The sequence below is a fragment of the Hevea brasiliensis genome, chromosome 12 (genome assembly GCF_030052815.1).
Source record: "Hevea brasiliensis isolate MT/VB/25A 57/8 chromosome 12, ASM3005281v1, whole genome shotgun sequence".
NCBI lineage: Eukaryota > Viridiplantae > Streptophyta > Magnoliopsida > Malpighiales > Euphorbiaceae > Hevea > Hevea brasiliensis.
The window spans coordinates 10211647-10228028 of NC_079504.1; the positions used below are offsets into that span (position 1 = coordinate 10211647).

The 16382-nt window shown below is 30.6% G+C and overlaps 1 long non-coding RNA gene across 1 annotated transcript; it reads right to left on the minus strand.

The window, feature by feature from the left end:
• Positions 1-13512: 13512 nt before the first annotated feature.
• LOC131171065 (uncharacterized) lies at positions 13513-14219 on the minus strand. Its single transcript, XR_009141813.1, has 2 exons — positions 13713-14219; positions 13513-13608 (listed from the first exon to the last, which is right to left on the minus strand). It is a non-coding gene; the product is annotated as an uncharacterized LOC131171065 (long non-coding RNA).
• Between the last annotated feature and the right edge of the window lie 2163 nt (positions 14220-16382).

Consider the following 16382-nt stretch of genomic DNA (forward strand, 5'->3'; position numbering starts at 1 on the left):
TAGCTAGCTAGCCACCTCCCTCATTGACTTCGATTAGTGGGATTGAGTTTACTTTGTTGTGGTGTACAACACGGTATTGATTAGAAATTTTGTATCATGACCTAAGTTGTGTTATTGATTGGTAACACTATGATTTATAAATTATTTTGATAACATGTTATTTTATATATTGACATCAATTTCATGAAATGTGATTGTGAAAGGGTTTGAATATTTGTTTATCGATGTATGCTTTTATGTTCAACAACTTTAAATTTTTTTTATGCACCATTGAGTAAAATTACTCAGTGATAGCCTTTTATTACTGTCGCAGATAGGGGAAAGGATAAAGCAGCAGAGTGAGCTGCTATAGCAACGAAGAAGCATCTTTTGAGGACTTTTACGGGTATAATATTCTATACTCTTGTAATTTCTTTTGATGTAAATATTTTTGTTCATATGTATCTATTGAATTAGTCGAGCAGTTATACCTTAAAGTTTGCATTAATAATATTTTTTGTTTTCCTTTCTGTCGATTGAGACTTTTGTATGTAAATTACATCAAATTAAATGATAATGAGGTTTATTGAAAACGTGTTGCATTGTGTTAATTAAGGTGAATTGTGTTAGAAATTATTGGAGTTGTGGTTGAAATACATATTGGAAGTGTTTTGAATAAGTTTTGAAGAACTGTTTTCTCATATTATAGTCGGTACTCTGCCGAAATTTTTGTAAAGTTTTCAAAATATCGAATTAATCAAAATTCTAACTTGTGACCTAAACTCTAATTAAAGACTTTTAATAATGATTCAACTTCACTTTACATCTTAAAATGAAATAAATTTGATTTAAAATCTCTTGCAGTATATTTAATGAGTTATTGGTAGGTGAAGTTTGTTAATTCATTATATATACTAAGGAATCATGTTATGCCTCACAGAGAAGTAAGGTGTGACAATTATACTATAAAAAAATATATATTGTTTCATTTTTATGAAGGAATATTTAAAAGAAAATAATTGATAATCATTTTACATTTAAAAATTAAATTTAATTTTAATGAGAATATAATTATTTAGAATTACAATTTTAATCGTATTTAATATAATTAATTAAGAATTTTATCATTAACAAAATTTTATAATACGATTTTGAAATATACAATTTTATAAAATAAATACTAAATTATATATTAAAATAAAAAAATAAATAAATTATACAATGCGCAACCAAAATACTCATTTCAATATGATTCTTATTGGTCCACAGTTGATTTGTGATAATATGTGGATGAAACCAATTTTAGCATTTTTTGAACTTCATGGGTCATCAACCACGCAACAAATGTCAAATAGAAAGTGAGAAAAGAGAATAAAAATAAATAAATAAATAAATAAAAATTTTACTTTTATTAAATAAAATATTATACTTTTATATAAATTTAACTATTTTAATGAGTTAGATAAAATTACAAACAATTTCAGAAATTTAATTTAAATTGTTAAATTAATATTTGAATTAAAAGGTAGATTTATAAAAATATTAAATTTTAACTTAATTAAATTTTTATATAAATAAAAATAATTATGAATTATAACTAATTTGATATACGTGCAACGTGCGTGCTTCAAAAACTAATTCCGCTAAATTGCTTAATAGAAAAAAAAAAGTGAGAGAAGAATGAAGAGTTTTAATTTCATCTCCCAAATCGCAATCTCGACTCTCCTTTATGTGTTATAATCCCAGCAATTCCACCTAAAAATTGCAAATATACAAATTCCAATGACATAAAGAGTAGTAGAAATTATTTGTAATTACACAATTCCATCAACTTAAAAATTCATAACCCTTTATATTCAACTATGATCATAGAGTAGTAGAAATTATACATTATTAATCATTTCAGCATATTATGTAAATTTGATTTGCTTTTTTTTTCTTTCAAAATCAAATCAAATTGAATTAACTAATCAATTATTTAAATCAACTAATCAATAAATAAAAATCTAATTATAACTATTCAAATACAATTCCAGTCCAAATCATGTATCCATCACATCTAGCTGAAGCCACCTTTCAATAATGCAAGTAGTGGACCGCAATAAAAAAAAAAATCGAATTATAACTGTTAAAATACTTTTCCAATCCAAATCATGAATCCATCACAGCTAGCTGCAGCCACCTTTCGATAATGCAGATAGTAGAATTGCAGTCTCACAAAAAGGTTCCTCCACATTATATTATTACCAACTCATCAATTTCCTTCCCAACTGTACATGTTTGATACGATGTTAATAACGATTATTATTTTATAATTTTTAATTTTTATTAATATTATTTGACATTAATATTTATGTCTTTTTTAAATGTTATCCTAAATTAATAATTACCGTCGTTAAAAATTAAAATTTACAAGAATAATATTTTCTTAGTAGCATGCTCTAGAGCATATCATTTAGTATGTATCTTGTACATATTTTATTAATAAAAAGTAATTTCACTTTTCTATTTATATAATATATTTATGTGTAATAAAAAAAGTCTATTGATATTTTATTATAAATTCTATTCTTAAGTTTTTAAGAATATGAGTGACAGTATTTCTAGCACAAAGTATCATAAATTGATTCACAATCGAGGATACTTCACACAGGATATGACTTATCCAGAAAGATTGTATTCATGTTTGTTCCCAAGGTATTTATATGAGATATAAATAAGATGGAATGATGAGTCTCATGCCATATAATAAACATGATAGGTACTTATACATGATTAGTAAGCCAAACCAGTGATGCATATGACAAGCACATGGAATTTACTCTTATCAGTGCATTGTCATATATCATATCAGTGCATATAATCTTTAGATCTGAGATAACACAGTTATCTTGTATATATGTGGTTTGAGTTTGATACTGCTTTCATACTTGTACTGTGTATGGGTATATGGACATGTGTTGGCTCCTACTAGTTATATATGGAGATAGGTGTTGATCAAGATGGAATCTGTTACTCTAAGTAAATAGGGATAAAATCCTATGTTCATTTAATTGTTCTTGATGTTTCAAGTTTCTGGCCAAGACAGACAGATTTAGTCAGAAAAGAGTTTCTGACAATAAAATCTAATTAATCAAGAACTGGAATTAAAAGAGAATATAATGTTCATAGCAAATGGGGTTTGACATTAACCATGACTCCAGCTCGAATTAGGATTTTGTAACAAAGAGATTCTAGTGCATGGTAACATATGATTAAAGGTTCATTTAAGGTATTCCTTATTACTGATTAGCTGGCCATGGCATGCTATGCTAGGTATCAACCATAGTCTATGAGATGCCTAAAATGATTTAGAGAAATCATTCATAGTAAGAAAGAGTTCTGATGATATTAAGAGTTGATATCATATCTCATTACCAATTAGTGATGAGCCTAGTGAGTCACACACATACACAAGTTAATCACCAAGTTGAATGTAATTTAATTAATTAATTAAAGAGTTTAATTAATTAATTAAATAGGCTTAGCTTGCAATGAGCTTGCAAAGTCCCTAGTATGGCTTGAAACCAAATCTAAGTTATTGGATGTATAGTATAAGTTAAATTTATATTTAAAGTGTTTAAATATGAATTTAATTGTGAGAAATTAATTAATAGAGATTAATTAATTTATATTTGATATAAATTGATTAGAAGAGGAGAAATAATGATTTTGGGTTGAGAACTCAAAATTTTAACATAAGGGTAATTTGGTCATTTCACATGGTGACATGTGGCACCATGAGATGGTGACACATGCCATCATATAAGTTTGCTATTTGTCTTCCTATCATGCAAGGTGATCAAAGTCAAGATTAAGTCTAGCTTTGACACTTGGCTTAATGTGATTAAGTCAATTAAAAATAAGATGCAATGTGGTGGTGACATGTGGCAAAGGGTTTAAGTAATTACTTGACCTAATTATAAAAGGAAAAAGAAAAGAAGAAACAAATGACACTCTCTCTTGTCTCAAGTGTGGTGGCACCTTTTCTCTCCCTCTCCTCTTCTTGCTTTCTCATCAATTCAAAGAGAATAACCCAAATTTCTTTGAATTAAAATTGCTAGAAATTATTTCTAGTATCCTATAAATACATACAACCTCTCTAAAGGCAAAAACCCAAATTATAATTGGTTGGCAAGACTTGAGAAGCTGATTTGGGGGCTGCCCATTGGTGATCTTGGTGTGGACAAGCTAGAGAGACAACACTTGGGGTCCTAGATACTTCCTAAAGGTGCCAATTGCATTCATAGTACATCAAAGAGGTTAGTGCCCAAATTCCTCTTTTAAACTAGGGTTTAATTGAATTAATTTGTTAATTCAAAATCTTGAATAGCAAACATAGATCCTAATATATATTAAAAGTGTTTTAATAAGCAATTGAGCATTGAAATTAATTAGGCACATAAGAGATGTGGCATGATGCATGAAACCCTAGTAGAAAATTTTTTGAAATTCAATGCTCCAATGAACTAATTACTATACTTTCGCTCCTTCAATTGGTATCAGAGCCACTATATTTGCCATTGGGATTGTTTATTGAGATTTAATTGTGTGATTGGATCAAATGTTGATTAATTCAAAGCTGTTTGGTGCTCCTATGGTAGCGGTATGTTTGATAACTCCATTGGAGCGCATGGTTTGGGCCATGTTTGATAACTCCATGGGTGTGCATGGTTTGGGCCTCATTATACAATTGTTGTATACTTTAAGGCCTATAATTAGGCCTATGCTTAATTAAATTGTTTAATTAGGAATTTTAATCATATAATTAATTTTTGAAAATTGTTTTCAAGGTATTAAATTTGGAAAGAGTTTCTAAATTTAAATTTGTTTGAATAAGATTTAAATCTGAATTTTTTTCATTGAATATGTGATATTCAATTTAATTTGTAGTATGTATATTTTACTTAATTGTTAAATTTTAATATGCATGATGGATGATCATGGACAATAAAGACCAATGTGATTGAATTTATTTCTTTTATTTTTCTTTGGGTTGTAAAATAATTAATTTTATTTTAGTGGCATGTATTATAAATGTTGTAATAATTTGGGTTGTAATTTCATTTATTTGAGGACTTTAAAGTCCATATTCTTGTAAATTCGACTTGTTATGCTAAGGATTACAATGTAATTGGATTGCAAGAAGATCAAGGAGGTCAAGAGCATTGGTGAGACTAGTAGGAGGAAATTAAGATCAAGTGTTGATTATGTACTGCTTCAGCAACTCTTGTAAAATGAATGAATGAAATATACTTAGAAATGCCCTGATTCAAAGAATTGAATCCCTTAAAAAGTCCATGATCATACCATATTATTTGTTTATCCATGTATGCATGAGATGTATGAGAACGTATGCAAATATATGATATATGCATGCCAATTGGATAATGTATAAAGTGAGACCATAATAGTAATTAAGCCGACCACTAAATCTTCCAAACACATGATTAAGTTGGAAATGATATAATTAAAGTAATTATATCATGAGCCCTCTATTGAGGCAATTATTTTAAGAAATTTTAAATACTTGCATGTGATGCATTTAATTTAAGAGATTTTCTTAAGAATAATTGTTAAGCATGAGATGTTGTAAATATGTAAATAGTTGATGGCCAATAATGGATGTGCCTGAGGACATTACAATTATTTGCATGTTTACTAGCTTAATGGGATCAACTTAACTAATGCAAGATGAATCAATAATGGATGTGCCTGAGATTTTGAGCATTAGGGGCTAGATAAATGATTGAACCTCACATGAGATGTGATGGGCAAGGAGTTGCTCACTTATAGTTTATTGTAATTCCAATAATGGATGTGCTTGAGGATGATCAATAAGACTATAAAAATTCCCACTAGAAATCCATCCAACTAGGATTTCCGTTTCCTACTTTGGAAGTGTAGGATTCGCCAAGTTAGTGGGAGGACCAATTTGATCAAAAGACCATAATCATTTTAGTTAATTGCTTGATACATTTACTAATTAATCTAGTTATTTTCTGCAGTTAATTTTTTGATAATAATGAGCACACAACAACCACCACCATATCACAATAGGTTGACGGGACCTAATCTTTCTGATTGGCTAAGAAATTTAAAACTTATCTTGAACCTAGAACGTATTGGATATGTTCTAGACTCAAAGGTTCTTCGTCCCTTACCTCCATAGGCCTTTCAAGAGGAACATGATACTTTGGACAAGTGGAAGGAGCATGATATGAGAGCCAAATATTACATGCTTGCTTCTATGAGTAATGAGTTATAAAAGCAGCATGAAAATATGCAAAGTGCAAGTGAAATCCTCCTTCACCTACAAAAGTTATATGGTGAGCATAACAAGAATGCTAGGTATGAGATATCTAGGCAGCTATTTCAAATGAGGATGTCTGAAGGACAGAATGTTGGGGATCATGTCCACAAGATGATTCGGCTTATAGTGCAGCTAGAACATCTTGACTTTAACATGGATTTCCAACTGCAGAAGGATTTGATTCTTCAGTCCCTACCTGAGTCATTTGGAAATTTTGTGATAAATTTTCATATGACTAAGCAGGAATACACCTTGGCTGGTTTACTTAACATGCTTGTTATTGCCCAAAAGAATATGCCGGGCAATAAAGGAAAAGAGGTAGCTTTGATTGCATCTTCTTCTGCAGGAAAGTACAACAAGAAGAAGGACAATAAGAAAAATAAACCTCAAGTTCCAAGAACTTCCAAGAAGATAGCCAAACAGAAAGGGAAAACCAAAGCTGATGGAGGCAAAGGAAAGTGTTTCCACTGCCAGAAGGATGGGCACTGGAAAAGGAACTACCCAGAGTATCTTGATTCTCTAAAGGACAAGAAGGATACACCTTCAGAAGATATGTCTATATCTTGTTATTTAGATGCTGATGATGCTCATAGTTCATCTACAGCTTGGGTTTTAGATACTGGTACTAGTTTCACATTTCTTATGATATGCAGGAGCTAGCAAACAGTAGCAGCTTGCATACTAGAGATGTTAGACTCAGAATTAGCAATGGCTCAACTGTTGAAGCTTTAGCCATATGATCTAAATCTTTTTACATGTATAGACATGTTTTGTGTTCAAATAATATTTTGTATGTACCTAATGCTCTTAAGAATATCATTTCTATATCTAGTTTGACTAGAAATGGTTATGAATTTCAGTTCACAAATAATGTTTGCAATATTTATTTTGGAAATAAATATGTTGGTTTGGGTTATATGCCTGATGGTCTTTATTATTTGGATAATAATGATAAACACAAATTGAATGCAAGCAATCTAAATGAATGTAATGCCATGATGAAAATCAACTCAAGTTCAAAATATATTTGGCACTTAAGATTAGGTCATGTTGCAGAAGATAGGATTGCAAAACTGGAGAAAATAGGAATTTTATCCTCATTCGGTTCTGAACCTACTCCAACTTGTGAATCTTGCCTTCAAGGCAAAATGACTAGATCACCCTTTATTGGACAAGGACTAAGAGCTAAAAATATTTTGGAGCTAATACATAGTGATGTATGTGGTCCATTTAAGGAAATTGCTAGAGGCGGTTTTCATTACTTTATTACCTTTACTGATGATAAATCAAGATTTGGGTATTTGTATTTGATGAAATACAAACATGAATCCTTTGAAAAGCTTAAAGAATTTAAATCTGAAGTAGAAAATCAAACAGAAAAAAGTATTAAAACTCTTCGATCAGATCATAGAGGTGAATACTTAAGTACTGAATTTGATGAATACTTGAAAGAGTATGGCATTGTTTCCTAGTTGACTCCTCCAGGAACGCCACAGCTGAATGGTGTATCTGAAAGGAGAAATCGTACCCTATTAGATATAGTACGTAGTATAATGAGCTATACGAATATGCCAATCTCCTTTTGGGGATTTACATTAGAATCAGCTTTGCATATTCTGAATAGGATTTCATCAAAATCAATATCTTTCACACCTTATGAGATATGGCATGGAAGAAAATCAAGTCTTAAGCATATTAAGATTTAGGGTTATCCAGCTTATATCAAAAAGCTGAACACTGATAAATTGGAAACCAGATCAGAAAAAGGTCGATTTGTTAGATATCCAAAAGAAAGTTTTGGATATTATTTTTATTTGCCTACATTACAAAAGGTTGTGGTAAGTAGAGATGTCATATTTCTTGAATAATAATTTAGTCAAGAAGGTAGCAAAGGAAGGCAAATAGAGTTAGAATTGAAGAATTCTGATCAACCAACAAATCAAATGGATATAGATCCATCTAGTCAACCTACACCTATTGATGAAATATCTACAGTAATTCCTCACAGATCAACCAAGATATCTCACCCATCAGTGAGATATGATTTTTTTCATGAAGATGAACAAGAGTTGTTTACTCATGAAGAAGTGGATTATGAAGATGATCCATTTACCTATGAAGAAGCGATATCAGATATAGACTCTTCAAAATGGATTAAAGCTATGAAATCCGAAATTGATTCCATGTATAAGAGTTAAGTTTGGGACCTTGTTGATCCACCTGAAGGTATTGTACCTATAGGGAATAAATGGGTTTTTAAGAAGAAAATTGGTTCTGATGGAAAGGTAGAGACCTATAAAGTAAGGCTAGTAGCGAAAGGGTTTCGCCAAAGGCAAGGAATCGACTATGAGGACACTTTCTCACCTGTTACCATGCTTAAATCAATTAGGATTCTATTAGCAATAGCTGCATACTATGATTATGAGATTTGGCAAATGGATATCAAAACAGATTTTCTCAATGGATACATTGAAGAAAACATTTTCATGGAACAACCTAGGGGTTTTGAATCCCAAAATGGTTCCAAGGTATGTAAGCTAAAGCGATCCATTTATGGGTTGAAACAAGCTTTGAGGAGTTGAAACATCCGTTTTGATAAAGCCATTAAGTCATTTGGTTTTATAAAAAATGTGGATGAACCATGTGTATATAAGAATATTAGTGATAGTGCTATCACTTTCCTTGTCTTATATGTGGATAACATTTTGTTAATAGGTAATGACATAGGTATATTGACAACTGTCAAGGTATGGTTGTCAAATACATTCTCCATGAAAGACTTAGGGGAGGCAACTTTTATTCTTGGAATTCGCATCTATAGAGATAGAGCGAAAAGAATAATTGATTTATCCCAAAGTCTATACTTGGAAAATGTGTTAAAGAGGTTTAACATGCTTGATTCCAAGAGATGATTGTTACCAGTGAGACATGGTATCCACCTTTCTAAAGACATGTCTCTAAAGACACCTGAAGAAAGAGATAAAATGGCCAGGATTCCATATGCTTTGGCTATTGGAAATTTGATGTATGCAATGATGTGTACTAGGCCGGATATCGCACATGTTGTTAGTTTGACTAGCAAGTTTGAATCCAATCCAGGTTTGAAACACTGGATAGCTGTCAAGAATATTCTTAAGTACTTGAGAAAAAATAAGGATTTATTCTTGATTTATGGAGGTGGTGACTTGCAATTGGATGATTATACTGATTTTGATTTCTAATCAGATATCGATGATAGAAAGTCTACCTCTTGGTTTGTGTTCATTTGTAATAGAGATGCAGTCAGTTGGAAGAGCTCCAAACAGAGTACGACTGCTGATTCCACTACAGAGACTGAGTATATTGCTACATCAGATGCTGCAAAAGAGGCTGTTTGGATAAAAAAGTTTGTGTCAGAACTTGCAGTAGTTCCTTCCATTGAGTCAGCAGTTCCTCTCTACTGTAACAACAATGGAGCAGTCATACAGGCTAAGGAACCCGGTCTCATCAGAAATCCAAACACATAGAAAAGCGCTACCACATTATCAGAGAGATAGTTGGGCGAGGAGATGTAGCCATGCAAAAAATAGCATCAGCTGAAAATCCAGCTGATCCATTCATGAAGCCTATGTCACAAGCTTAGTTAGATCAGCATCTTGAGAAGATGGGTTTAAGATATTGTAATGAATGGCTCTAGTGCCAGTGAAAGATTGTTAGTAATATGCCATAAAGCATATCATTTAGTATGTATCTTGTACATATTTTATTAATAAAAGGTAATTTCATTTTTCTGTTTACATAATATATTTATGCGTAATAGAAAAGGTTCATTTATATTTTGTTAGAAATTCTATTCTTAAGTTGTTAAGAATATGAGTGACAGTATGTCTAGCACAAAGTATCATAAATTGGTTCACAATCGATGATACTTCACACAGGACATGACTTATCCAGAAAGATTGTATTCATGTTTGTTTCCAAGGTATTTATGTGAGATATAAATCAGATGGAATGGTGAGTCTCATGCCATATAATAAACATGATAGGCACTTATAAATGATAAGTAGGTTGAACCAGTGACGCATATGATAAGCACATGGAGTTTACTCTTGTCAATGTATTGTCATATATTATATCAGTGCATATAATCTTTAGACCTGAGATAACACAGTTATCTTGTATATAGGTGGTTTGAGTTTGATACTACTTTCATACTTGTACTGTGTATGGGTATATGGGCATGTGTTGGCTTCTACTAGTTATATATGGAGATATGTATTGATCAAGATGGAATCTATTACCCTAAGTAAATAGGAATAAAATCCTATGTTCATTTAATTGTTCTTGATGTTTCAAGTTCCTAGCCAGGGCAGACAGATTTAGTCAGAAAAGAGTTTCTGACAAGAAAATCTAATTAATCAAGAACTGGAATTAAAAGGGAATATAATGTTCATAGCAAATGGAGTTTGACATTAACCATGACTCTAGCTCGAATTGAGATTTTGTAACAGAGAGATTCTAGTGCATGGTAACATATGATTAAAAGTTCATTTAAGGTATTCCTTATTACTAATTAGGTGGCCATGGCATGCTATGCTAGATGTTAACCATGGTCTATGAGATGACTAAAATGATTTAAAGAAATCATTCATGGTAAGAAAGAGTTCTAATGATATTAAGAGTTGATATCATATCTCATTACCAATTAGTGATGAGTCTAGTGAGTCACACACATACACAAGTTAATCACCAAGTTGAATGTTATTTAATGGATTAATTAAATAGGTTTGGTTTGCAATGAGATTGCAAAGTCCCTAGCATGGCTTGAAACCAAATCTAGGTTATTGGATGTATAATATAAGTTAAATTTATATTTAAAGTGTTTAAATATGAATTTAATTATGAGAAATTAATTAATAGAGATTAATTAATTTATATTTGATATAAATTGATCAGAATAGGAGAAATAATGATTTTGGGTTGAGAACTCAAAATTACAACATAAGGGTAATTTGGTCATTTCACATGGTAACATGTGGCACCATGAGATGGTGACACATGGCAACATATAAGTTTGCCATTTGTCTTCCTATCATGCAAGGTGATCAAAGTCAAGATTAAGTCTAGCTTTGACACTTGGCTTAATGTGATTAAGTCAATTAAAAATAAGATGCAATGTGGTGGTGACATGTGGCAAAGGGTTTAAGTGATTACTTGACCTAATTATAAAAGGGAAAAGAAAAGAAGAAACAAATAACACTCTCTCTTGTCTCAAGTGTGGCGGCACCTTTTCTCTCCCTCTCCTCTTATTGCTTTCTCATCAATTCAAAGAGAATAACCCAAATTCCTTTAAATTAAAATTGCTAGAAATTGTTTCTTGTGTCATATACACACATACAACATCTCTAAAAGTAAAAACCCAAATTATAATTGGTTGGCAAGACTTGAGAAGTTGATTAGTGGGCTATCCATTGATGATCTTGGTGTGGACAAGCTAGAGGGACAACACTTGGGGTCCTAGGTACTTCTTAAAGGTGCCAATTGCATCCATAGTGCATCAAAAAAGTTAGTGCGCAAATTCCTCTTTTAAACTAGGGTTTAATTGAATTAATTTATTAATTCAAAATCTTGAATGGTAAACATAGATCTTAATACATATTGAAAGTGTTTTAATATGCAATTGAGTATTGAAATTAATTAGACATAAGAGATGTAGCATGATGCATAAAACCTTGTAGAAAATTTTTTGAAATTCAATGCTCCAATGAACCAATTACCATGTTTCCGCTTCTTCATATTTAACCTTAATTTTTAACCTTTTACCAAACACATCAGAAAAGAACTAAGGTAAGGTATAATCTATAAATTGGGGGTTGTCCTTTATTTATGCAAACTTCAAAGAGTACTTAATAGGGGAATAGATCGAAACATAAAGGATAAATACTTATCTCATACAATAACAATAATAGCTAAGCATTATAAAGTGTTTGATATGAGGTTAAAAAATTAAGAGTTAAATTAATTTTACGAGAGAGTAATTATTAACTTAAATCCTCAAAGTTAATCAATGAAGTGAAAATTTAACATAATCTTTTTAAATATCTAAATGATATTAATGAGAGGTTAAAAGTTATAAGGATAATAATTATTTCTTGTTAACTTTGTATTAACACCCCCTTAGTATCAAATTAGTTGGAGTTGATTATACAAATTCTTCTTTATCGTTTTTTATCGTTTAGTTCTATTTGACGTTAAGTCCGTTTAAATATTTAAAACTTGTTTTTAAAATATAAGAAAAGGATTTTTTTTTTCTTTCTTTCATTCAAATTACTGGATAAGAGAGGAAATTAACTATTTTTATTGAGTTGAAATGGAAGATTATCTGATTTCAGTTATAATTTTAATTTTAATTTCAATTTAATTTAATTTTAATTAATTTAACTATTAAACTTATTTTTCCCAAAAAAAATTTAATAAAAATTTTAATAATAATTTTACTAATTATTTTACGTAATCACAATAATATGATTGTGAAAATTTTGGCCATTAATGTTAATTAATCTTTGCTCACTGTTATTAGTTGAATTCCAACTTAATAGCATTTTGAAATTAGGATATATTATGTATCTGTTTTATGATTATCATAAGATTAATTCTTTCGAGTTTATGAATGTCCTCTCAACAACGCTTTTTTTTTTTTTTAAATCGAACATGAGTTTTTTCTTTGAGAATATAATAAAGCTTACCACTACACTCAATATTTGTTAATAAAATCTAATTATTATTACTTGAATAAGAATCGAATTCAATTAACTTTATATATTTTATTTAATAATTTAAATAAAAAAATTTTATTAATAATTTATATTTTAATATTTTAATAATTTTATAAAATATTTAAATTATATTTATTTAAAATATAATATTTGAAAAATTTATTGATACTATTATAAAAATATACCTTCTCTCCACAGTATCAAAAAAAGAAAAAAGAAAAATCTGTAACATTCCTTCACAATCAAGTCGGCAGTAATTCTGATTAAAAAAAAAAGTCAGCAGTAAACAGTCCTGGCTCTTGTCATATGCTAGACGAGTGCAAGAAGCAACCATATTTTAGTGAAAACCACAGTTTATTTATTTCTTCCCTGCCAGTGAAAAGGTTTGCAAAGAAAGATAAGAAGCATAGACAAGGACTTTTGCAATTTCACAGAAAAGGTTGAATATTTTACAGGTTCATCCCCTGCTTTTCAAAGAAGCTGTTTCTACAACTACAATTCAGAACTCATAGTCAAACCTTACTGTTGCATCAAGAAAGAAAGAAAAAGAAAGAGAGAATTCTGTGAGCGGATGAAAGCTTGATCAAGAAAACGAAGTTTGATATGGAATAAGAAAAATAACTTACAGTCTCGACGTGATTAAAATGAAGAGTAATTCAGGAAACTTGATCATGAATTGTCTTTGCCAAGAAAGTGGACCTAACTGCTTTTTTCTTGCTGAATGATATCAGTGAATTATGAGATTTTTAACCACTTCAAAGGAAAAAGGTTGACTATTTTACAGGGTCATCCCCTGCTTTTCATAGAAGCTGTTTCTACAACTACAATTCAGAACTCATAGTCAAACCTTACTGTTGCATCAAGAAAGAAAGACAAAGAAAGAGAGAATTCTGTGAGCGGATGAAAGCTTGACCAAGAAAACGAAGTTTGGTATGGAATTAGAAACATAACTTAGAGTCTCGACGTGATAAAAATGAAGAGTAATTCAGGAAACTTGATCATGAATTGTCTTGGCCAAGAAAATGGACCTAATTGCTTTTTTCTTGCTGAATAATACTAGTGAATTATGAGATTTTTAAGCACTTCAAAGAAGAGTTTTGCGTCTCCAAATAGGGAGTTCAATTAGCCACTCAACGAACTATCCATTGAGGAGGCATTGATTTGAATATTATCTATTATAACAAAAACTCTTTTTAGCCTCTCATTTCACGTCGTCTGTTTATAAACTCTCTAATTTTACATTTGATTTTTAATGTTGGGCTTGAATTTTTAACATAATATTAGAGTCTAATACCTATAATTTGAACTGCGAATAAAAGAGAAACAAAAAAAAAAAAAGAAACAGACAAAGATGAAAAGAACCCTTTTATGCTATTCTTGTCAAGCAACAAATTTGTACCTCTAAACATTAAGCCATTAGCTATGAGTTTGGTCATTGGTTAACTTAATGTTGTACTATCAGTATGTAAAATATTACATAATATTGTTATGATTTATTGCAAGAAAAACTTATCATTCACATTGAAAGTATGATACTATTAGTGTGAACTTAGAAGAACTACACTTCAAAAGCTAGCTTTTAAGATGAGAGAGCCCAAGTGTATATATAACCCATATTGAAATCTCATAGTGGAACGCAAGTTTTTCTTAGAATGGATTGTAACAAATATTTTCCAGGTGAAGGTTGGGTGACAATTTATAGCCCAAAAGTAGATTTCATGGTGATTAGGACACATTACACAATCTTTATTGAGAGTAATGAACCTACAAATAGTGAATTCTGCAAATATGTTAAAGGAAAGGGTAAGTAACACGACTGGACTGACTACCAGTTAGCTAAAATGTCTTAAGTGATAATGGTAGGTGCCCAAGATTCATAAGTTGAAAAGATTGAATTGAATCGTATAGAGACAAGTTTTTTCAACGGCTCATTGAATAAAAAAAGAAATGGGTGGTACATGTGCTGCTGAATTATTGAAGATATATAGTATATATAGCATCTTATATCAAAATCTCTGTAGGAAAGGGAAAATTGTCCACAAATCTTGAACCTCTTGGACCCATTAATCCTTCCCTGCCCTTGTTAGGAATCGACTTTACACCTAACTAAATTTTCTTGTACTATACATTGTTTTTGTTTTTCCATGACATGTCAAATTTTACTGTGAAACAATGAGAAAATTTCCTTTAACTGGTTGTAAAGTTTATGTGTGGACTGCTGCTATCAGTTGCTACCTAACTGGGTAGACTTCAGTTGGTGAAGAATGCTATGGAAGTAAATGGAATGTGCCTAAAAGGAGAATGATAGAGAAGTATCATGAAATAGCAAGGAAAGGAAAGGAATTGAAGTTAATAGTTCTGAGTCCTTGAGCTGGGTTGGATTCAGGAAATGAAGTAAAATGTACCAAAACCTAAATATCGCTGCTGTTGCTATAAAGTGCAAAAAAGAAAGTGAGGAGCAAAGTCTGATAGACATAGACTAGGTGTTAGCTTCTAATGGGACCTTAGAATGCAAGTAAATTTCTGCTTATTCAGCTTCTGCTGCTGATGCTACTGCTGGGAATGCTGATAGATGAGGTAAGTGCAGTGGCTTTATAAGAAAATGTTAGAGCATTGTGTGTGCTTGCTAAAGCAAAGGCATTCACACACCCATACTCATAAGACTCTTCCTTAAAACATCTGTGCTGATTCCCCGTTTTTGTCCTCCCATATTCACTGGTTTCTTCTTTTGGAAGATTATTCCTTTGACCCTTTCTCAATTTTGTAGAGATTTTCTTGCTTTCCTTTTTGTAAAAATTATCACACAAAACTCTTTAAAAAATTAAAACTAATTTCCATAGAGACCAACCAGATGGCATAAAAAAAGAAGCCTGAGCCTATTTCATTTGGGCATACATAGTCCACCCATCTTGTTCTCGCCTTTAGAGTGGGCTGGGCCTGGACCAGTAGATATATTATCTTGGGCTGGATCAAACCCAGTTCTTTTTTGGAGGAACAGGCTTTCCCCAACTCAAGATATGAATATTAATTTTTGGCAAAATGTTTAAATTTGTTTGTACCGTTCGATTAAGTTTAATTTAAATTTTATAATATTTTCAAAATTTTTAACTATAAATAGTGCTGTTAGGATTTAAAAATACTAAATAAGATTAAAACTTTATTTGTTTCACATAAAATAATTTGTATATAAAAAATATTTTTCATATTTTTTAAAAGAATATTTTCCATGAAAATATTTTTTATTATTTGATTGCAAAGTTAAATTAATGGTATATATTTATTTCATGCATATATAA